General features: G+C 40.3%; 2 long non-coding RNA genes across 2 annotated transcripts; one reads left to right on the forward strand and one right to left on the reverse strand.

Annotated features, from left to right (window-relative positions):
- Positions 1 to 491: 491 nt before the first annotated feature.
- Positions 492 to 22964, reverse strand: LOC121080336. Its single transcript, XR_005825326.1, has 2 exons — positions 22295 to 22964; positions 492 to 735 (listed from the first exon to the last, which is right to left on the reverse strand). It is a non-coding gene; the product is annotated as an uncharacterized LOC121080336 (long non-coding RNA).
- Positions 654 to 22929, forward strand: LOC121080338. Its single transcript, XR_005825328.1, has 3 exons — positions 654 to 737; positions 11505 to 11511; positions 22919 to 22929. It is a non-coding gene; the product is annotated as an uncharacterized LOC121080338 (long non-coding RNA).
- Positions 22965 to 24826: the final 1862 nt, after the last annotated feature.

The following is a 24826-nucleotide window of genomic DNA, read 5'->3' on the forward strand; positions in this document are numbered from 1 at the left end:
TAAGTTTCTTAAATTGAGAACTACTACACTTATTTTTGTTTTTCTACTACTACCTGGAATTTTCCTTCTTCCTAACATTATCATTATTACCTTACATTTAAGCCTATGCTAAGTGTGATTTAACACAGGAAACAGAAAAAGAGAGGTCTGGGTTTCAGTATCAGAGGTGTCTTTGTTGTGGAAAGTTATCAGCTCCCAAACATTGTCTACATTGCATAGGTCTGTGTACTTTAGCAGGTTTATAGCTCAGAATCAAACTCCCTAGAGACTTGCTGCAACTTATAAACCCATAAGGAATTTTTCAGACCAGTTCTATATCCTAATTCATTCACTTATGAGAACAGATCCATTATAACATTGTTTAAAAGGCATTTTCAAATACCTGCTTTTCTTTCTCACTTTTGCAGTAACAGTGATTTAAAACATTGAAAATTCACTCTACCAGCTAGTTTTGTCACCAAAATCGGGAATCAAACCTCTTAACACCAATGTAGTATTAAGAAGCAGGCACTCCTTTATTGCAGCACTGGGTGCTTGGTGTCATCTCCACAGATCAAGCACACCTGTGTAAATTTCACCATTACATTTATACACAAAAATTACAAGGTCATACACTCCCAGTTACAATGATTGGTTAGAAATTTGCATATAATTATAATATCTGCTGTGTCATCCTCTTCTGTTACTACGTTTGTACAGGGGAAGGGTCTTCACCTGGGCAAGGGTCTTCTTGACCTGTGGGCGTGGTTTTTAGTATTATAATGAAGGTAGTTCACTTCAGGACACCTTAAAAGTAAGTTTTGTTGCCAAGTTGGAAGGCTGGATATCAGCCTTGCCAAGCTGTCCAATAACTCATCCTATACACAATAGAACCTAGGTACTCTGGTTATGGTCTAGAGAGTAAGGTTATTATGGTCTATAGCAGGGGTCCTCAAACTTTTTAAACAGGGGGCTGGCGCGTGGATGAAGTGGCAGGAAGTTATCTGCGGCTGCTTGGTTTCCCCCCCCAACCCCCGGCGGGGGGGAGGGGTGGGGGGGTGTCTGTAAATACCGGGGGCCAGATTGAGGACCCTGGGGGGCTGTATCTGGCCCGTGGGCTGTAGTTTGAGGACCTCTGGTCTATAGAATAGGGACTTCAAGTAACACAGTCTCGGATAACAAGCAGCACAGCAACTCATACGTCATTGGTTAATAAGTGCTAACATAATTCTAACATGGAGGTTAACTCCTTAAAATCAAGATGCTCCTATAGCTGTTTCACAAACACAAAATATAGAAAGATTCAGTAAACCTTAAGATAATCTGCAACAGTTTGAGGAAATCTTCAGATGGGGAGGGGGACTTCTAAAGAAGGTGATATTTTGCATTTTTAAAACTGAGGAAAACATGCCAGCCAAACTGTCTGACCACTGGCATTCAGCATCAAAGACAAAACTAGGGAAGGTTAATTTGTCTGAGGTTTCACTTCTTCCCTTGTATAAGGCAGTAAGAATAATTACTATGAAGTCAATAAGGTCACACTTGAAACAAGGTTTCATTAAGCCTGGATGTGGATGTTGGTTTAATATCAAAGAAATTCTATAGCTATAGCTGGGAAAGGAAACCATGGAGGCTGACTTCCTGATGAGGGACATGATTATTTTTATCATCTCTGGTGAGAAATATATGCATTACTCAGAGGAATAATAATAATGAAAAAGAGATCAGATTTTTTGAGGGATCTTTTTAATTCATAGCATTTACCCTGTGTTCTGCAGTGATCAGATAGTTTAAAGAAAGATGAGGAAAATCTCATCAGCTAAAGCCTTTCCAGAGGAGAATTTTTTCCCAATCTGTATTAGTGATTATTTTGTGTCCTGAAGTAAAGGGTTCATGTATAAAAACAAACCATAATACCTATATTAATGTTGGATTCTTATTTGAATTAATGGAATTGTGTCTGTGAAAAAATAGCATTTTCTATAATGGATTTCCAGAATATTTCTGTCAGATATTCCTGTGCCTTGGGTACTTTTGAAAGGCAAATTAGAGCCTATTACATAGTCAGGTTTTGAAAGTGGGCCGTGACATGACACAGTTAAAAAATTGTCTCTCTGGACTTTTTTCCTATGCTAAAACACAATGGGTCTAGGTGAAGGTTGCATGGTACATAGTACACCTAACACAAAGAACAACAAAATAAAAATTGCAGGTTGTATATATCTTTTAGAACTCTCCTGAGAGAGATACTTCAACACTGTTAACAGCTACAGTATGAGCCTGGCAATGACCACAACTGTAACTCTGTCCCAGGGCAGATCACTGTCAGCTTCCTACTGCTCCAACTCGTTTGTGACTCAGCACATCTCCAAAGAGTTGTATTTGGTGATTGGAATACTGTAGGACTACTGCTGACTTGATATGCATTGCTGGAATATCTCTATGACCTGCAAAATCTCCTGCAGTTTCCTTCTCCTCCTACTCAGTATGGTGAGAACCCCTCCTGCAATTTCATTAAGAGAGCCAGAGCAGAATACAAAGAAAGATGCAAAGCCTGACTGATAAAGGATGCTTTTCTCAGATAAAAAATACTTGTTTTTAAGCCAGATTTAGAGCTTTCACAAGAGTATGTGAACATGAAGCAACGTATCTTGATTTTGCCAGCACCTTGTGTCATAAGAAATCTGTCTAGCCATTCCAGGAGGAATTTTGGAGGTGTTTGTTTCTCACATAATTTTACAATTTTAAAATACTTCTCACTTCCACATGAGTAGAAGGAGAACGATAGTCAGGACAGCAGACTATGAAACAGAAAGTTGATGCTGACTGTCCTACCCTTAATCAAGCTGAAGTGCTAACCATTTGTGCTGGTTTTGGCTGGGGTAGAGTTAATTTTCTTCATAGCAGTAAGCATGGGGCTCTGGTTTGGATTTGTGCTGAAACCTGTGTTGATAACACAGGGATGTTTTAGTTACTGCTGAGCAGTGCTTACACAGAGTCAAGGCCTTTTCTGCTTCTCACTCCACCCCACCAGTGAATAGGCTGGGAGTGCACAGGAAGCTGGGAGGGGACACAGCTGGGACCGCTGAGCCCAACTGACCAAAGGGATATTCCATACCATATGACGTCATGCTCAGCATATAAAGCTGGGGGAAGAAGAAAGAAGGAGGGGATATTCAGAGCGATGGTGTTTGTCTTCCAAAGTAACCGTTATGGATGATGGAGCCCTGCTTTCCTGGAGATGGTTGAACACCTACTTGCTGAGGGGAAGTAGTGAATGAATTCCTTATTCAGCTTTGCTTGTACACGTGGCTTTTACTTTATCTATTAAACTTTCTTTATCTCAACCCATGAGTTTTCTCACTTTTATTCTTCCGATTCTCTCCCCCAGCCCACTGTGAGGGGATTGAGCAAGCAGCTGTGTGGTGCTTAGTTGCCAGCTGGGGTTAAACCATGGACAGTCCTTTTTGGCACCCAACATGGTTCTTGAAGACTTTGAGATAACGATCAAACTTAGATCAAATTTACAGCTGTTATTTTTGTTAGCATCAATATTATTTCCTGTCTGCTGGACATATTCCCACAGTACTAATAGAGAGAGATGGTATATTGCTCTAATTGAAAAAGCTTAAGTTGTCCAGGAGGCTTGCTTTGTATAAAGTGCAACATAGAACATTTACAATCAGCAGAAAATATAGAAGTTAATCTAAACATGTCTATGTTGCTTTCAGCTTTTAAGAATTGTTTCATGAGCAGAACTAATGAATGCCAGTTACATTATGCAGTATGCTATGCTACCCTTTTAATAACCCTGACTCTCTGACCCTTTCACAAAATCACTGCTCTCATATTTACCTTAAAACATCTCATTCATTTTCCCCAGTACTTCCTCTCTTTCCCACCTTCTCTAATGCCTGCTTATGCAGAAATTCATGCCTGCTGTAATGTGTTCTAATCCAAACAGGTATTGCCCTGCAACCTTTCTCTTGGTGGTGGTGGCACTAATCAATTGATTTTCAGGAAATGAAGAGGAACCCCTTTATGAAATGTGCTTGAAATCAACCAACACATTCAAAAGCTATTAGTGGAGTGTCAGATGAACTGTCAGAAAGACGTTATAGATGGTTAAGAAACTGGACTAAAAAACAGGCTGGAGAAATAGTTACTTTTATATCTAATGGGAGTACATGCAAATCATCCAGGCACCACTTATGGTGCACAGACTTCAATGTATAGCTGTTTCTTAAATCTGCTGTGTGTTCATTAATGAGTATTTGAAATGCATTCTATAGCAATTAGGCAAGCCTGTCTGTTTGTAGGAGTACTGATCTAAATCAACTCTAGATCCAGCTCCTTCTCTTCAGGCAGAGATTTACTGAGTACTGATTGAAAGCTATTACCTTATTGTGCAACCAGAAGCTCTCTATCTCAGGTAATGCAAAACTGAGATCGCTGAGAACAGTAAAATGATCATTCTGTTCCTTTCTCTGATTTTGGTGCCTAATCACCCCTTTCTGATAACTGAAAACCTGTGGTCCTTGAGTTTAGACACTGTGATTAGTATAGCAGCCACAGACTCTCAAGGGTCTTGGCATAACCCTTCACAGTTTCCTTTCATGGGCAGTCTGACTTATAGTTCATGGCTTCAGGGACGCATGATGGTGGAAGCAGACAGACACAGGCCTTGAAAAAGATCCAAATCTATTAAGCTTTACTTCGGTTAGCATAAGTGTTATTCAGATCCAGACAAACAATAAGCCATCTGTATATATTTGCCTGCTTCAGTTTCCTCATACTTAGGCATTCTTTGGGGTTAAGTCACTCTTCTAAGGAGTTCAGCATTTTCTCCTTCCTACTGTACTTTGACTTTTCCTTTAGAGCACAGAGTTGAAACAAGCTCTTCTCTAAACTACTTGAAAATGTCCAATGGAAAAAATGTTTTATTTTATAACTCACTTTATCTTGACAAGCTGACTAATTTCTTAAACATGTCTTGGGGAGCTCAGACATGAAGAACTAGTTTGTCCTGAGCAACAGTTCTCTGTAACGACATTTGAATGCACACTCATTAAAAAGTTTAACATATTATCATTATCTTCCATTATTATCCCTGTAACCAGTGCATGATTTTTTCTTGACATTGCTGCTGACATTTACTAGTGAGGCAAGAGACCACAATGAAAGCAATTGAGCTCCACCTCCAAAACAGATGTTACAAGCTGACAAAGTCATGTGCATATGGAGAACTCATTTCACATGGACATTTTCAGTGACCTTTTTTCCTATCCTACTGCAGAAATTATATTCTGCAATAACTGTGTCCACATGGCCAGCTGTTTCATACTTAATTTCTACAACAATGGTATAGAGACAGCAGGGGTCTATTTCAAAGTAAGCACAGCATTCTGAGCAGGAATCCTATGGTGGTACTTCCAGATGGTGAGCTAGCTGTCTGTGTTCTGGATCCTCTCTTGTGGTGTGCTGTGATTATATAGCAGAGCCAGCTGGAATCAGCCAGAATTGCAAGACTTGTGGTCAAACTACACATTTCCACTGGTTCATCTCTTTTTGGCGTACCAAAGCATTTTCAAGTTGCTGTCAGCTAGAATGAAGGCAACTCTTCTGTCTCATGCCTCTAGGAGTCTCTAGTACAAAAAAGACTGAGATCACACTGAATGGATCTAGCTATAGAAAGCACACACCATTTTGATGGGTCATTTAGCAGCTCAAATGAGGTGATGGCACCAGGTAGAAGACAAGAATCCTAAACAGGAATGACCTATTTCTGAAATAATTTATTTTTCTGAGCACAGGGAAAAGGCAGGACATGCTGGGAAAGCACTGTGCTGCAGATCTATCATGCTTAGCGAAGACTACAAAAATATAAGTACTATGAAGATCTCTGTTCTTAGGATCTCTGCCATGCCAGTCTTATGGCTATAGCAGCAGTGCAGCAGCATGGATCATAAAACATAGAAGGCATAGGAGATTCTTGGTGGCTTTACCTGTTTGTTCCCATGTGATACTAATGTATTAATGGCACCCATGTACCCACACTTCGCCTGCTGCACCAGGATGAAATGTTCTAAAGAAATGTGGTTAAAGAGATGTTTCTCTCTCTTTTTTTGATGGCCTGGTTGCTTAGCATGGCAGCTTCTCCAACACCAGTCACAAACTCACGTATGTGTAGAAAAATCTAGGACATTGATCCAAAAACCACGGGGGATGCTCACAGTGTTTAGATCATTGCTATTGTTTTGGGGAAAAAAAGCATACCTGCTGTTCCCCTTGCCCCTGAAAGCCTTTAAGCAAGAGCCCTGCACAGTAAGGTGTATTAGTTTATCCTGAGAAGCTACATGTTGACAGTAGAGTGTGCATTTAAGGGACTGAACAGGAGAGTGCTTAAGTGGATGACTTTGAGCATTACCTCCCTTGTGCATGCTTGCTCGCTCGCTCACTCTAGTTTTAGTGAATTCTACTTTATGAGAACAAAGGAAAGTTTTTTCTCATGGAGGCAAAGAACAAGAGGTGTTCCTCCCCAGATGACAACTGGCAAGGTCAACAAATTCAGAGAGGATTTGTGTTCCTACATGGAATGTGAAAATAGACTTTTTTCATCAAATCTTTTAAGCATGGGAATTATGCTTAATGGAAAAGAGAATTACTTTTCACAGAATGGTGTATCTTAAATATATTGCTTTGATAGGAGAGACCACTGTATACACTGTATTTTGCTGATGTGCATGAAAGCAAATGCTTTTATGAGCCATTCATTGTGCTCTCAGCCTGGGGTACTTTGTCTTACAAGAATCAAATCAGTTGTTAAAAAAACATTCTTATCAAACAAACAAAATCCACTTACCATCATCTAACATGTAATCTTTATAACCACTGAAAAAGATAAAAAATCTGGGGAGGGTCTAGCTTTCTACTAGTCTCTCTCAATGAGTTCAGCAGTGTGCTCAAAACCTCACTTTCAAGCAGAAGGTCATGTTCCATCACCAGCAGCTCTGTCTGCCCTGAAAGGTGCTGGGGATAGAGAGGAAGGTGCTGCATAGAAAATTTCACCTCTGAGCAGGCAGTATTCTCAATGACTCACATACATGACTGGATCATTGCACTGGTATGAGATGGTAAAAGACCTTGATGCAGCCAACTAGTTTTGAGAGTGCTGTGACAATCGGTGCCCCCTGTGAGGCCCTTCAGATTATGAGACTGGGTGTAATGAGCGGCAACAGCGGTGATGGCTGTGCCAGGGGATGTTTGAAGTTTTGAGCAGTGACGGCAGCGCCCAACGAAGCAGAGACAGGAGGGGATAGCCTGTGATCCAGATCACATTGAGATAGGCGGGAAGAGCCTGGGGATCTGGATCAGACACCAGTAAAGGTGAGCCATTTGGATTAAAGAGAAAAAAGCCTGACTGCCGTGGAGTTAAGAGACTGAGGGTAACGGGCGATAGCGGCAGAGTACACGGCCAGATGTGGCAGCAGCCGGCAGCGGCGGCAGGTCCAGAGCGGGTCCGGCTAGACAGTGGTGATGGCTGTGCTGGGGGAAGGCACGGGAGCAGCGCAGTGCCGCGAGCGGCTCCTGCCGTTGCTGCTACTGCTGCTCAGCCTGGTGGTATTCTTGCCGGTGTTTATGTGCTCCTTAAAGGTGTCTCCAGTCAAAGAAGAAATGAACGACCACAAGGATGTTGAGAAGCTTGTTGGAAGACGGAGTAATGTACTAGTGCTGTATTCTAGATCTGCTGCTGTTGAAAGCTCATTCAGGTTACTGTCCAGTGTGTCCCAAGAGGTGAAAGGACGAGGTACTATAAGTTCATCAGAACCCCACTCTGAAGAAAACAAAATCTTAAATGTTAAGAAAGCAAATGAGAAGAAAGGTGATCAGCTCCCAGAAGCTGAAAAGCCCAAGATAAAATGGAAGAAGGGATATGTGTATGAGTTCAGGGACAAATTGTCTGGACTGTATGAAAACTTTATTTGTGAAAAAGTTGTGATGATTATTAAATACATAAGGCATGAAATGTTAAGAAGAAAAAAAGAGTTCAGGGTCAAGTTTTCCAGACTGTTTGATAAGTTTATTTGTAAAAAGGTTGTGATGATTGTTAAAAACATAAGGTATGAAATATTAAAAAGAAAAAAAAAAAGGGGGGGGAATTGTAGAGGAATGAAGCTGGGTTAATTAATATTGATAATATACAGCTGTGGACTGGCTTCAGGGGCAGTGGGTTGGCTGATGTAGATAAGGTGCAGCTGTGGCTGGTTCTGTGAAGAGGCTGGGCAGTCAATGAAGAGAGAGAGTCAGCCTGCTAGCTAGCTCTGGATGAGGAGAGCCTAGAAGAAGGCAGCAGAGGGATTGGCATGAAGGGTATGTTGGTATGAGATGGTAAAAGACCTTAATGCAGCTAGCCTGCTAGTTTTGAGAGTGCTGTAACACATACTGATACTGGTTGTGTGAAGTCATAGTCTGGACTAGTGAACACCAGCATCTGGCTTTACACTGTGCAGTAGGACATGGTTAGAAGTCAAACAATGAAGTAGCCACAGGCTTTGAGTTTGTGGAAAGGGGAGAGTGGATTGGATGGGAGCAGGTCAGTAATTGCACCTGCATGTCTGCAGGCAGCCCTTACAATGTTGGATGTTACATTTTTGTGTTTAACATTATTAGAAGAGATTGTTCACAAGATAATGCAGATTGGAGAGATATACAACAATACTGAACCAGGTGTGTATGGATTTGCTAATAAGTTAAGAATGATTGATTTTATTTGATAGATTATTTGATTTTATAAAATTATTTTATAGAATAGAAATATAGAAGGATAAGAAATATTTTAATGAAACTTATAGTTGCACAGTAAAAGCTGCTATGAGATCCTCTGTACATCCCGTATCACGGCTAGAAGAATAGGCTGGAACCATTGTTAAAACTTAGGTAATAAATTTAGGGTTTGAAAGGTTTCTTTGTATTTGACCAGCCTTCTGTATATAGAAGGTGTATTGAAATGTCAGAATATGAGATGAATGGAAACTGGGGAGAGTTGACTGGAACAGCTTGTGGTTACCTGCCAAGAAACTGTGAAATTTAGTAAAAGGTAATTCTGGCAGGGGGAGATCGCGACCACCGACTCATATACCACCTACCCAAATCATACCCCAGACCCATTTCTAGACCTTTCTAAGCTCTACTGCGCAGAATCGGATATAGGAGGAGAATATGTTAATGATTTACGGGAAATATCATGGTTATGCATTAATACTTAATGAATATGCATGAATAAGTTCTATATATGGTGTCTAATTTTGAGACTTGGTGTGCGTTGATAGTGAGAGGACTCACTCACACACCCAGCCGTCAATAAAGAAGTGTCTGATTATCTGCATCACATTGGTGTCGATAAGTTTTTCATTCCGAGATTTCAGTAACAGGTGAACTCCTCCAAAATTTTACTGGACAAGAAATGCCTCCTTATGTGGTTGGTTGCTGTACAGTTCTGCCATACTGTCTATCTTCTGCACTGAAACAGAACATCCCTTTGGTTGTTCAGAGGCTCAAGATTCATTTGTCCTCCACAGATTTCTACATAGATGTACTCAACATCTTCTTGTGTCAACAAGAAATCCTGGGTTTCAAGGAGGAGCTCTGTCAGTATCAAGGGCTCTGCTAACTAGACCGGTGAGATTTGTCCTCCACAATCCTGGATGCTGAAACAGCACCCCAGGCATGGAAAAGTAGAAGAATCATTGGGATGCACATCGTTAAATAAGCAGGAAGTTAGTAGAGAATGGTAAAGCACTGGAGGACTGCTGTGAATTGCAGATACATATATGCAAACGTTAGTCAGAAAAACACAAACTGGAACCTTTTTGAATGCAGACAGGAAAAGTCACATCAACTGGCAAGTAAATTCACAAAGAAAAATACATCAAGTAGTGCAGAAACAGTAAATGTGAACAAATAGTCTGATGTAGGCATGCTCACAGATACTTTAAAGTTCCTACTGTAAAAGATCCATGAGCCATACAAAAATTTCTCTTGGCATTAAGTATGAAGCTATTTATCTAATTTCTATGTATAAATACCATATAAACTGGAGCTCAGGTTCATAGGCTTTCAAAAATGAATGCAATTAAGCTCCCTAATCGGGTATAAAAAAAATTTGATTCTAGATATTTGCATATAGCACTGTAAATAATTGATTTTCTAGTTGGCTAGGCCAGCATTTCTGTTTGATTTCACTCGAGTGCACAGAAGAGATACAGGTTCCTCATTAGCATGGAAAGAAGAAATATTTCTTAGCCTTTTTATACCTCAGACACTCCTATGAAAAATAGAGTAGTTCTACACCTATCTTGATACAGTTAGAGTAGGAGGTAAGGTTTAGTTAATCATGTTAAGATTCTGTTTCTCTATTTTTAAATATACAAATATACTTTTATTTTTGGAAAAATGTTATGTTGTTGATGTTTGATGTAAATTTTCTGGGAGGAGATATGTGACAAGCAGCAAATGCATGTAGTCTTTAATTTACTATATCCAAATGAGGTCCAATTTGTAAAAGTAAAATTTTTTTCTAAAAGCTGTTCAGTCATGTTTAGGTTAATATGTGCATGGCATTGTGTTCAAGGGCAAGAACACTTACAGAGATAAAATGAGTTACACCAACACATACACAGATTCTACATCACTGATTTGTCTTGCAATAAAAAGGCAACAACCCCTGTCATGGACATTTACCACACAATGAAAGTGTGACAATACCCAAAACACCCCACTTATCCTTTGATTAAAACACAACTTCTCAGGCTGACAAATGTACGTGTCTAGATGTGTGGCAGAAAAGGAAGTGAAAAAGCATACGTTGTCCATCATTAGCAATGAGAAAAACATTTCTATGCACAGGGTGACATCCACTCTCATATATGATCTGAATGTCAAGGTCAATATGCTGACTTTTGAGAATAGGATCATGCTCTGCTTTAGATTAAGTAAATCTTGGTATTTTGGTACAAATTTTCATATGAACATTTCTTTCGGTTTCAGTTTGCATCTATACAAAACAGATAATTTCACACAAGTATTTTGAAATAAGACATGTAGGTGGTTGACATGAGTGGAAATCTGCAGCATGAAATTTGCTTAGAAGTGATCATGTTGAGTTCACCTTTGGGATATGCGGCAGGAGAATCCAGGACTCACGCAGAGTATAAGGCAGGACAGACTGAAGTGTTTGCTAGTCTCTGCATTGTGTCTATGACCTCAGCTGATCTGCAGTTTCATATATATGGGATGAAGCTCACATACACATCAAATTTCTATATTATCTAGAAACGTTCCCTGAGATTAAGCCAAATCCACACGTGTGATATTTAATTATAACAAACGTTGAGTTGAATTGTAGATTCATAGATATTAAAGCCAGAAAGGCCTCAACCCTGATATCCTGGATAACACAGGATAGTCAGATTGTCATGATCTGACTCAAATTCACATGAGCATTAAAGCAAAAGGACCGAGTTCAGTGAGTTGGTGCCTTTTTAGCAAATACAGTTGGTTACTTTTTATTGTCAATTTCTCATGGAAAATCCTCTCATTGATGAAAAGCTCTTGATTTTCGAGGATGGTTTGCAAGGATTTAAATTGGGCCAGGGACAGCCCTAGTATAGTCAGCAGTTGACCAGGGCAGTGGCTTGCTGGCATGATAAAATGACCATGGCCTCACTGTTTACCTTTCCCATGCTGTAGGAGCTGAATGGATATAGAGGAAGCTGCAAATGGTAGTAGTGTTCCCAGCAAAGGGCATTGTTGAAAGGCTGGAGGCCTTAAGGAGAGTTGATTTCAGCTCCTGATCTGTAGTCACTGAGGAGAAAATGGATCACCTGGAGGTAGTTTGGGCTTAGACTCGGGGCAATGGGGCAGGGAGGCGGGAGAAGTTTATAGGGTACAGAAGGTGAAAGGCACATCTAGTTTTTAATTATTGGATAGCAAAGCAGCATTACAGTAGTGTAGCACTGTGTCTGCAAAACAGATGGCATGCAAGGCAGTAGAGAGCTAACAGACATCCTTTCCACACCATAGCCCTGATGTTTCCCCAGCCTATATAAAGTTGCAGTCTTGTGTTTAGTAACATGATGAACACAACTACCAGTTAAACATGAATTGACTTATCTACTAACTACCCAGCACACATGTAAAATTCAACAATTCATATATATAAACAGAAGGCAAGCTAGAGAAAAAATGCAGTGATTGTTTGACCAAATACATGTGGTGAAAACAGTTGCGATTTTAATGGTATGAGCTGTTATTAATTTGCCTTCTTTATAGCCCAGTTTCTGCTAAAGTTCTCAGTAAGGTTTAATGTAAAGTATGAAGGCTTAGTAAAAATATTTAAGTAAACAAAATGAAATTTAGAAATACAGTTTCTTAGAAGGCTGGTTAAATTAATTTTAATCTGCTCCCAAATTCCTGTAAAATTTAATCTTCACTTACAAAAATGGTGGATTTTGGACAGACATTTAGCATTCTTCACATGAAACATTGTTATGTCATTTAATCCCCACATTTAACTCCCCCTTTAGCCATAGAGTTATGCTTTCAGTGTTTGTATACTTACAATGTATTATAGTTTCATCAAATCACTGATTAGAAATTGCAAATACTCACGTGAGAATAAAGTAGAACAAAATCAAAAGAACATATCAGAAATATTATTTAGGTTCTAATGTCTCTTGCACAAAGTTTTAGAAAACAGGTATATATCAGTGGAAATCTGATATCTTAATCGGCAATGCCTGCCATTAACTCTTTCTTATGCAGTTCATAAATTACTGGGCATTAGACTGGGTTCGTCATTGCTCCTACAAACTCAGCTGGACTCTAAGTACATACAAGCCTGAAAATTTTCTGTATCCTCACTGTTGTGGGCCTTGCTTCTGATAAACTCTGGAAAGTACTCACACTGATAAATTAAAAATCCATCCTCAAAGTTGCCCTTAATAGTCATACATTGTTTAAACATACTGTGCAAACTGTGACTTCTTAGAACAATTACACAGATCAGTTGCCTATACTTCATTATAAACAATAATTAGTTGGAATGGCTTCCTTCACCTCTGATGTCATAAAAATGCTATTACTGGCTCTTCCTTGGACAGAATAAACAAGCATACCTGCTATACAAGCTAATATAATGTCCTTTGTTTACACAATTGTAAGTCCTGTTAGCTCTAAACCAATTTTGAATTTAGGAGGGTCAAAAAGGGGAATAACAAAGGGGAGAAGTAACCTCAGTGATTCTACACTGACATACCTTCAGCCTCATAACTGGCATGGGAAGGTTGTGTTGTCAGTTGGCTTGTGAAACCTAAGTGATGGTTCTGCCATTCTGCCCACAGCAGGACATAAACAACTATATTAATAGTTTCAGGAGTTCATAGCTTTTACCTGTACCTCAGTTAAGTTTTCTATGTAGTATGCATAGGGTTTCAGACATGCTGAATGGAGCTAATCCTTTAAATAGAGCTAAACTGGGATTTTAGGGCTTCATCTTCCAAAGAACTTTGTGTTCAATATCTAATTGTTTTAGGCTTATGCTATAACATCTATGAGTATTTTTTCCGTGGCTGCTCATCACATTGAGCAACCTGTTTGTTTAAGCATCTAAGTGGGAAATCTAACCTCTTTCAAAAATGGAGACCATATCGCCTCTGTAAACACAGGTTGTTTTCCTTTTTATTTGTTAAGGGTCTAGTGTAGAGTAATGATAAACAGAAATCTGAGGCTATGATGAATATCAAGTTGCCGTACTTTCCCAACATTGAGGAATGTGTCAGTTACTCAGCTGTCTGGGGCTAACGCAGACAAGGAGAAGAAAGGCTCCTGATAGTCAGATATCAGCTAATAATTAAGAGTTTAATAATACTAAAACTACTAAGTTTTTATGATTTTGTCTCCACATGTCCCCCGCTTTCAGTTAAGAAAAGTCAATACCTGCAAATCCAGATTAAAGGACTCCTGAAAAGTGAAAGGATTTGAAAATTCATGTAGAGGAAGAATGAAGGGTGAAAAGTTTATTTTCCATCTGTTAAGTCAAGGTGAAAGACTGGGGTTGAGTCAAAATATGCCTTAATTCAAACTGGTAAGCACTTAAATGTATGCTACAGACTGCCTTCCTCCCCAAACGAAATACAAGAGATGTGGGAGGCCAAATGATCAGGGATGGATCTGGCTGCCCTACAAAACTCTTCTGTGCAAACCAAAAGGCAGATAAGGAGCTGCACCTGAGCACATGTATCTGTTAGCTATTCCTATCATTCATCAGATACCAGAGGCTTCCTCCTAGGAGTGGAGAGGGCATGGTGGGGAAGGAAAGCAGAAGAACTGTTTGGTTAAACTCCAGGTACTGTCAGTTACCACATCTCAGCTGAGACCTATGCTGAACTATAGTCACAGCTGGGAGGGGTAAGTTCAGTCACTAGGACAAAAGCCAGGGGCTCAAAACCAAGCTTAAATGCAAGATGAGCATTACCTTAAATAGGGAAGGCTGCTGGAAATGTATGAATAAACTAGGCATGCCTCATTCCCCTGTAAGGGCTGGAAAGATTCTAGGGGAAATAGATCTTTGCTTGTTATCAGCTAATGAACATTCCCTTTCTGTTTAGAGAGCTGCTTGGTCACTACATACTCCTGTTCAATGGCACCAAGAGCTGCAGATTAGATCTGCAGAACATTGAACAGCTAGTGGTTAGTGCAAAAAGGCCACAGACTAAGAAAAGGAAAAATGCAAATTTTAACGTAAAATCAGTTGAAATATTAAGCTAGAGTTGTGGGAATATGTGGGGAGAGAACGAGTGGGGAACTAAGACAAAGCTGTCAGGACAGAGTTCACGAGGTGGTTTGTTAGGAGCAATATAGTTAAGTGAAAACTACACTGACAAATGTTCCCTAACATTTCTCAGACTTGACCCCTTTTTATGAAAATTGAATTGTAAAAGCTTTATTTATAAAGTTCAATTTTAAGAGTATAACACCTTTTGAAATTATTTGTCTCAGATCAACAAAGAAATTTTGTGAGACAATAAGGAGCAGAATGGAAGATCTATGATTTACTTTTTATGTTCCACCCATTAACTCATGCTTTATCTTCCTAAGCCAAACAGGAAGAATTATTGAAACCTGTTACATGAATCAGGCATACATTAGGGAAAAATTTTCTTCTGAGGCTATAAGTGGATGTAATCCACTTCAAATTTACTTTTACAGCTTTTGTGTAAACATTTGTAAGTACAAGTAATATGGCTTATAAGGGGAAGTCAAATTTAAATATGTACCTTGGACAGACCTAAGTTCCAATATGTGCATAGTGGCACGAGGAAACATGACTTACATATACAGATTTTGTTGATAAATAGGTGTGTACAAATTTTGAGCATCCTGTTGATGTGAACTTTCAGTTTAAATGTCCCTACCTGAAGGAACACTGAAAAATGCAAAAGTTACACTTCAATAAATTGTGGTGGTTTGACCCTAGCTAGAAACCAGGTGCCCACCAAGCTGCTCTATCACTACCCCTGGTCAACTGAACAGGGGAGAGAAAATATAGCAAAAAAGTCATGGGTTGAGATAAGGACAGGGAGATCACTCAGCAATTGCCATCATGGGCAAAACAGACTTGACTTGTGGAAATTAGTTTAGTTTATTAAACTAATAAAGGGGGGAGGGAATAAACCCAGGCTCACTAGAGATGAGCCCGGGGGTGGCATGGTAGTGTTGGAGGTGAGATCAATAGCACAGCTGAAGTGTATGCCAATGCCTGAAGCATGGGCAACAAGCAGGAGGAGCTGGAAGCCATTGTGCAGCAGGAAGACTATGACATAGTCACCATCACGGAAACATGGTGGGATAGCTCACATGAATGGAGTGCTGCAATGGATGGCTATAAACTCTTCAGAAGGGATAGGCAAGGAAGGAGAGGCAGTGGGGTAGTGCAGGACAAGGCCTCAAGGACAAGAGTCCAAGTACTGTTAGCCTGATGAATAGAGACATGTTAGAACTTGTAGGGCACAAGCCCTGGGAACAAAGGAGCAAGCTAACTGCAGACTCTTGAGCCGTTGCAGTTGAGATGGCAACCAGATGGATAAAGAGGAACAAGTAGCCAGATAAGGGAATGGATAGTGCCGATAAGGAATTTTATTAATTAAGAAAGTCACGTAGGAAGAAACCCCCTAATCTTAGAATAGAAATTGTTGCTATGACAAGGTAAATTAATCAGTTCCTATTGTTTTAACGGTGTGCCTTAAATGTCAACCAATCAGTGTTTTTTACGCTTAAGATTTAACCAATCAGTGTGTAATATGTAGAAGATAGAAACGTATATAATTGTAAGAAAATCACTAATAAACGGACAACTTGCTTGCATCAAGCTGCGTCCCGTCTCTTCATTCGCTGCAGGGTAGCTCTGTATGTCAGGGAGTGTTTTGACTACCTAGAGCTGAATGATGGTATGTCCTGGTTTCAGCTGGGATGGAGTTCATTATCTCCTTAGGAGCTAGTATGGTGCTGTGTTTTGGCTTTGATGTGAGACTTTTCAGTTCCTTGGGTCTTGTTAGTGAAAAAGGCTGGAGGGGCACAAGGAATTGGGAGGGGACACAGCCAGGTCAGTTGACTCAAACTAGCCAAAGAGGTATTCCATACCATGGAGCATCATGCTTGGTATATAAACCTGGGGGTTGGCTGGGGCAGGCAGATCATTTCTGGGGGATTGTCTGAGCATCGGTGAGCAGGTGGTGAGCAGTTGCATTGTGTATCACTTGTTTCTTTCTTCCTTTCCCTCTGGATGTTATTCTTTACCTCCCCCTTTTCATTATAATTGTTATTGTAATTGTTGTTATTATTGTTCTTTCATTTTCATTCTATTTCAATTATTAAATTGTTCTTATCTCAACCCTCGAGTTTTACATTCCTTTCCAACTCTCCTCCCCATCCCTCTGAGTGAGCAGCTGCGTGGTACTTAATTACCAGCCAGGGTTAAACCACGACATGGTGACAATAGGATTGAGTGTTTATCGGTAAGAATCAGAGTGAGAGCAAACAAGGCAGATACCCTCGTGGGGGTCTGTTATAGACCACCCAAAATTTGGGACCTCATTCTTCAATGAATAAGCAATTTCCCTTTGGGCATATTGTACCATAATTCTTTATATCATGGTTTTCTTGTAGATTCTTCTCAAGATTTTGCACATGGATAGTGCTGGAGGTAAGATACTGGATTAAGTGATTTTTGTGTGTGTGCTCTAATAGGATTGTGCCAAAAATCCTTAACTAATTTCTCAGTTTCTTATCAGCTATGAACCCTTTTTAACACGTGTAATGACTGTTAAAAATGTCATTTCAGCCTTCCAAAGATACCTGAATTTGATCCAAAGAAAAAAACCCACACTCAAGTAAATGGGAGAACCTATGTGAGAAGTGTTACAAAATGAATGGAGAACGTTTTCACTTGCTTTTATATATCATATCCTACCTTTATTAGAAATTATCTAGCTAGACTACATCAGTAGTGTGATTAATTTGATCTTTAAGAAGTATTTCTACACAAGAGAAGCTCTTATATTTAACTAATCAGTAAAACTAGACAGCATTTTACAGTTGTACTCAGTATTAAACTAAAATAGGTCTGAACCAAGGATAGGGAGAAACACATCTAAGGGAACATAAGATAAACTAAACTAAATACAGAAAGCAGTACATCCAAAGCAACACAGCTGAATGATGGCTGATCTACCTTCTTTAACGGGACTGAGAGGCCTGAGATTGTATTCTGCATCCAGTTTTAAAAAATACTTTTTTGAAAAGATGTAGATTACCTGGGAGAATCCAGAATAGTATAGAGTGTTAAAAAAAAAAAGTTACAAAGAAAGTTGAGGATTTTGTTTTCTTTAGAAGAAAGAAGACCAAGAAAGGCATGATTGTAGCCCTCTGATATATAAAAGACTGTAAATATAATAATGAAAAACTGTTTCTCATGCAAACAGAAGAAAGATCAGAAGAAATCTTACTGTAAGTACAGAAAACTTTTTGGTTGGATATTAAGGAAAATATTCTAATCAAAAGGTGTTGAAAAACTGGAATAGGCTATTTCAGTATTCTGTAGTATCTCTTGGATAACTTGGAGAACAGTTCAGAAAAATATATCTGTCAAGTACATGCAAGGATATCTGATTCTGTTTCAGAACAGTTCTGGATAAGATGATGTCTCATTGTTCCCTATAGCTGTCCATTTTTATCATTTTGTGGTACACTCCTGGGCAGATGAATCTCAAGGGAAGATTCCTTGTGCTTAGTGGGAAATCCCAATGGGCTATGCCAAGGAGCATAACAGAGAATTTAGGACATGGACAGCTCAAGTACTTGTAGATACACTGGAAAAACTGTAACATACCACACAAGCAGCTTTTGTAATTCCTAAACTTAGTATGTATTCATCATTCAAAACTAACATGATACAGATGCCAAAACCTACATTGTTTTCTGTGCTGATTTATATTGTGGTTAAAATAGAGAGAGTGCCTACATTTTCATACAAAATATTGAATTCATATACAAAACCATTCATATACATGTCTTTTGAGTTAATAAAAAGAAAGACCTTTTGAGATGTTTTAAAAATGTAAATCCAGCCATCTTCAGGACTGACAGTAACTGGTTTTCAGCAGTATTAGCTGAGAAACGAAGAACTGACAAGGCCTAAAAGATGAAGGATGAAGATTCAGTGGCAGAGGCTGGGGCATTATTGACAAACTTCAATTTTTAGGACCATCTTTCTGCTTCCTTTCGAAATACTAAGATTTTAGATAATTTTCTGATTCCCATCAGGTTTTATTCAATTTAGCTCTCAGTTCTGGCACTTTTCCTAATACATATCAGTTTAAGTTGCCTTAAAATCAGCTACATTTGAATTTTTTTAAACAAATATGCTAAATCTTACTGAGTTAAGCAAGAAGTTCTGCTATTTCATGATACTGTGTAAGAAAGGATTGATCAAAAGCAAGTTATTTATCTCATTAACCTTTAACTAGTTATTTTCATTTTCTTCCAACAGTAACAGGGAAGATCGCTTCCCTTGAACTGTTAAAGATATAATAGTGAGTTGAGTTTTTTCCATGTTAGCCTGATTAAAATTAATCATTAAGATAATGATTTTTCAAGAATTGTCACAATGCTGTCAATTACCATGTAAAAACAAGAGAAGCCACTGTTCGTCTGAGAGAGCAAACAGTTCATTTGTTCTATGAATACTTCTACTCTATCAGTTTTGGGGTGTTTAGATTTGGACTGGGAGCAGCTTTACAAACCACTACAGGAAATGATCTACACAAAGGTGATAGTAACAATTACAGGATAGCAGGAACAAATATAATTAGAAAAAGTCATATAGGCAGGGTCATATAGAAAAGGTCAGACAAAAGTGTGGAAGGTGTATGTGAAAGGTATATTTCCAGTGAAACTACTTTATTTGCCAGTAACAGTATTTGCCAGTGTCAGTAATGTGCCAGTACTTCAGAGGCTTCATTTCTCCTTGACACATTTCATCAGCTTTCCAATTCATTCATTATATATATAGCATTAATACATGGTGTATAAAAAAATTAGTACATGCAGCATGTTTAAACTTTAACTCAAAGGAAGAATTTAAAAATGCAACAAAACTGACAGTTTTGATATTCCGCTGAGATCCTGAAACTTCACACATCCTTCAACCTTCCTTTTCTAGCCACATTAGCATTGGGCACCTTGAAAGTTGGCAAACCTGAATGGACACTGGGGAATACAGTGGTCATGGGGCTTTATAGGGCACAATCAACTCTTTAATCATCCTGTTTCAATCTGCAGCCAGGTCAAGGGTAACTTGTATCATGGCTTTGCACTCAAATACCTGTTTTAGAAAGCTAGTAAGTGCATACCCCTTTTCTACACTGACTTAAAGACAATAGAACAAAGAGGTGGCCATGCCTTGTAATAGTGTAGTTTTGAAACGGTAGCTGTAGTAGGAAGGACTCTAACTGAAAAAAATTATTTTAATCTCCAGAGGTGAAGCAAATTAATGACTTAATTTGTAATGGTTCTCCAGGGTTGCTCTGAATTCCTTCAGCTCTCTGTTCTGCTAATATGGTAAGGGCATTCATCTCTTTCAAGTCAGTGGGCAAGGAAGGCATTCAGGGCCTGACCATGCAAAAGCTAAGTTATAAAAGTATGCAAGTTTTTGGAATCCCAGGAATTTGAAAAGCTTTAGAATTTATACTTCTGGTATTACAGTTTTTAACCTGACTGTCTCAGATGCAGTAGCTGGAATCCTAGATTTGGAACAGATATTCTGAGGATGTTCCAAAGCATATGTAAATCAAGCACCATGATTATTTTTAAATGAACCAAGAAGCACTTTGTTTTGTTTAACAAAAGTTTTTTCATACCCCAAATAATTGTACGTTTGCATGTGTATTTAACTAGGGGCTGGATTACATCTACATTGCAAAATAAAACACACAGGAAGGAACAAAACTGCAAATGAGTTTCTTCTCTATCAGCCAAAGTGGTATTTTCATTGCAGTTCAGGGTAGGAGATGGTTCACTGCAAAGCAAATTCCCCAGTTGAATTTGCTAAAAGTTTGCACTCCCCTTTGAGCAGTAAAATATAAAATTCCAGTTGTGAATTAGTCAGGTATAAAAGCTATCCCTGCCAATACTCAATATTTCTATGTCATTGTGGGAGAAACAGCAAGGATGGAAAGCCAAGTAGAAACAATATCATCAGACTTTGCAAGAACCTGTTCACTGAACTGGTCACTTGAACATGGATGGATATGAGACCAGAACTCTCAAAAGGTCCCCCAAGGAAACCAAAGATTTACTGTGATGCCATTAGTTTCCTACTGCACAGTTTCAATTTTCAGCTAATAATCCTCTGAAATCAGTCTTTACAGCTGACAGAACCTGTTCTCAGATTGATATGCCTGTCACCATGTGTCTGTGTTTGTTTATCCCAAATCCAAATCACTGAAGGCATCATCTCCCCATGCCTTCTCCACAGACTTCTTTCTGTACATAACCCTGATAATAATAAAAAAAATCAGCCAGGAAGAAGAAAGTAAATTTCCTCCTTTCCTAAAGCCAGTATTATTACTACCATGACCCTGGAGAGGGAGACCCTAGGAGCACATGTAACATCAAATGATATTTTTTTTTTAACTGGGGAGAAAAACAAAATAAAGTACAACTGCCATCCAACTGCCTTAAAGAACTGCCCGATGACTGCACAAATGGGAATGCTTTCAAGGGAAGACTTCTTTATGAATTTAGCTTTTACAGGGAATGCCCATGCTCTTCTTTATCCATGTCATGATTTTTTCCATCAGTTCTGAGACTAGAAATTGGGCAGACCTAGTTCCTGAAACTCTTCTCTACAGATACTGTATCCAATGACTCCTTTAATCAAAGCTCTAGGTAGCCTGTTTTTCCCAGATGGAAACTTATCAGTTAACTGATAAGGCTGTCCAGGAGAGCTGTAGAAACTGAGAAGACAGAGGGCAATGACTGACTGCTCTGGTTGTAGCTGCAACTTACAAAAAGTATTTCACAGAGTTGTTGAGATTGGAAGGGACCTCTCAAAATCATCAGAGCTCCTCAGAGCTCACATCATAGAAAACTCAAAAAAAGCACTTACAAAGTCACATTTCCAGAAGATCCCTTATGGTCACTCATCCAACAGACATGTGCAGGTAGAAGTTTTCACAGGAGTTAGCCAAAAGTACAGTCTTCAAATAGCTAGTAAATAGTACAGAAAATACCTGACTGCCAACTCCACCTAGTAAGTCATCCCTTTTTCAGTAGAGACTCACATGCAGCAGAAGGTCAATGAAGTCTTCAAGGTTTTAAATTGATACCTACAGCTACAAGGAAGTTATACCTTGTTTCTACGTGGAAGTTTTTGCATAATGTTCAAAAACTAGCATTGCTGGGATTGATAGAGCTCAGCCCAAACTGAAAATACCATCTGTGGAACAGTGATAAATAGCCATAACCTCACAATGATTTGCATCTGTTCCGGTCCTGGAAGACTCAAGCTGGGAAGATTTGTTGTTATACCCAGAGTGAGATTAAGACACAAACGAGGTCAAATGCTGCTAATTAAGGAAGTTATATAAACAAAACATTCACATGTTGTGGTGAGAAAATAGCGATAGGAAAGAGAGGGAAAGATAGGAAAGAAGGAAATCTAGCAAGCAGTTGGGATAGAGTTGCAAGAGATAGTCACCACCATGGATCCAGCAGCGTCCCATTAGTCCGTAGTCTCCATTCACGTCAGTGGTGGGGGTCTCTGGATTGCCACTTATTGTTTGGTGGCACAGTCTTTTATAGGGTGTTCAGGGGAGTCGTTTCCCAGATAATGGCACGTACTGCATTCCTCCATGGGGCACATGTGATTACTGCGTCAGTAGGAGTCCATGTCTAGGCATAGTCCTCACAGCAGTGTGGCCTTTCGTTGACCCTGGCCAAAAACTGATATCAGGAAGCTGTTGGCTCCTTATCTGTTCACAACTGGAGTTAAGTCTTGCAGGAGCTCAGCTAACAAGCTTTGAGACAGTCAGTTTGAGATATGGTCTCTCACAGCATCCAACATACACTCATTCTGGTACAGGGGCAGAGGTTCTTGATTTATAGCAGCTCTTGAGTTGTGGCAGAACTGGCAGTTAGGAATGTGGCTAGACTAAAAGGCTTGTTTACCTCATGTACTGATTTTGGCAACCAAACAAAGGTGGAAGGAGATGGAAATGGATCTTTGACCTCACCTCTGGACCTTGTGGTTGGCATCTAGGACCCTCATTCTCATGTGGTGGCCTTCCAGGTTCATGTCCATCACAGAGAAGAGAAATGGGAGGCTGCTTGCTTTAGAACAGGGGTCCTCAAACTACGGCCTGCGGGCTGGATACAGCCCCCCAGGGTCCTCAATCCGGCCCCCTGGTACGTGTACACACGTACACACGTACACACGTACACACACACCCCCCCACACACCCACACACACCCCCCCACACACACACCCCCACACACACCCCACACACACACACACCCCACACACACCCCCCCCCCACACACACACCACACACCCCCCACACACACCCCACACACACCCCCCCCCACACACACACCCCCACACACACACCCCACACACACACACCCCACACCCCACACCCCACCCCCCCCACACACCCCCCCCACACACACCCACACACACCCCCACACACACACCCCCCCCACACACACACCCACACACACACACCCACACACCCCCTCACACACCCCCCCACCCCCACCCACACACCCACACCCACCCCCACCCCCCCACACACCCACCCCCACCCCCACCCCCCCCCACACACACCCCCCCACACCCCCCCCCCACACACACACCCCCACACACCCCCACACCCCCACACACCCCCACACACCCCCACACCCCCCCCCCCACACACACCCCCCCCCCACACACACACACCCCCACACACCCCCACACACACCCCCACACACCCCCACCCACACCCACCCCCACCCCCACCCCCACCCACACACACCCCCCCCACACACACACCCCCCCCCCCACACACCCCCCCCCCCCCACCCCCCACCCCCCCACACCCCCCCCCCCCCCCCCCCCCCACACACACCCCACCCCCCCACCCACCCCCCCACCCCCCCCCGGGGGTTGGGGGGGGAAACCAAGCAGCCGCAGATGACTTCCTGCCACTTAATCCGCGTGCCAGCCCCCTGTTTAAAAAGTTTGAGGACCTCTGCTTTAGAACCAGTTTCATCCCCAACCTGCTTTACTACTAGGGAAGCTGATACATGTGGTGCACAAAATGAAAAAAATAAATAACTCTTCTGAATGACTGATAAACCTCTGAATTAATTGTGGTGTCCATTTTCTTTTACATCTGGCTATAGAAATAAGTGAAATATCAAGTCAGTGTTCCAATCATGAGAGTAGGCAATACTTAAAACATTTCAGCATAATGGAGACAAAACGTATAAAGTCCAATTTCTTACTGAATTTACTGAGATTTTTGCTATCAGTGGGATGGTGGGATTCAGAACTAAGTTCACTAGTATTTCAGGAGTAAGCCAGAAAACTGAGACAAAGTATCCATTTTTTTCACTGGAGCTTGAAATATGCAAAGACATTGAACTTTATTCAGAGGACAGACTAGATTTCTGATATTCAGCGGCATTCTGAGTGTCCACAAAAAATGTTCCTTTCATCCAGTAATATGCGTTCATGCCATCATTATGAACCATAGATTGTCACATCCATATCAGAACATGGACTCTGTGTCTAAAACGTAATTGGAATGTTTTGCAGACACCTCACTGGGGATGAGCCAGTAAAGGAAATGATTTGGCAAAGATCCCTTTCTTAAGTTTTTAATCAATACCAACCTAGAAGGTGGGTAGTAATGTGTAGTTCTAACTCTCAGTAGACATTTATGTGCAAAGGTAAAGAAAACATTGAAAGCAGGCTGAAAAACACAGCAATTCACTATTGTACTTTATCACTGGATCATATTTTACTTAAAGGTGCATAAAATGTTTGAAATTCTGAAGTTTAAAAAAGTACTGCAGGAATCCCAGTGCGGTTTTGGTTTGTGGTTGTTTTTTTTCATAATAAGCTTGCATAAGTGCCACTTTCTACTTTTGCAGCAATTTACCCACTGACCTCTCTGTCCTTTCTTCCATGCTGCCTGAAATGCAGAAACACTTTCCTCTGCAAAATTTACCTCTGCTCTGAAGA

The sequence above is a fragment of the Falco naumanni genome, chromosome W (genome assembly GCF_017639655.2).
Source record: "Falco naumanni isolate bFalNau1 chromosome W, bFalNau1.pat, whole genome shotgun sequence".
In the NCBI taxonomy this organism is placed as follows: domain Eukaryota; kingdom Metazoa; phylum Chordata; class Aves; order Falconiformes; family Falconidae; genus Falco; species Falco naumanni.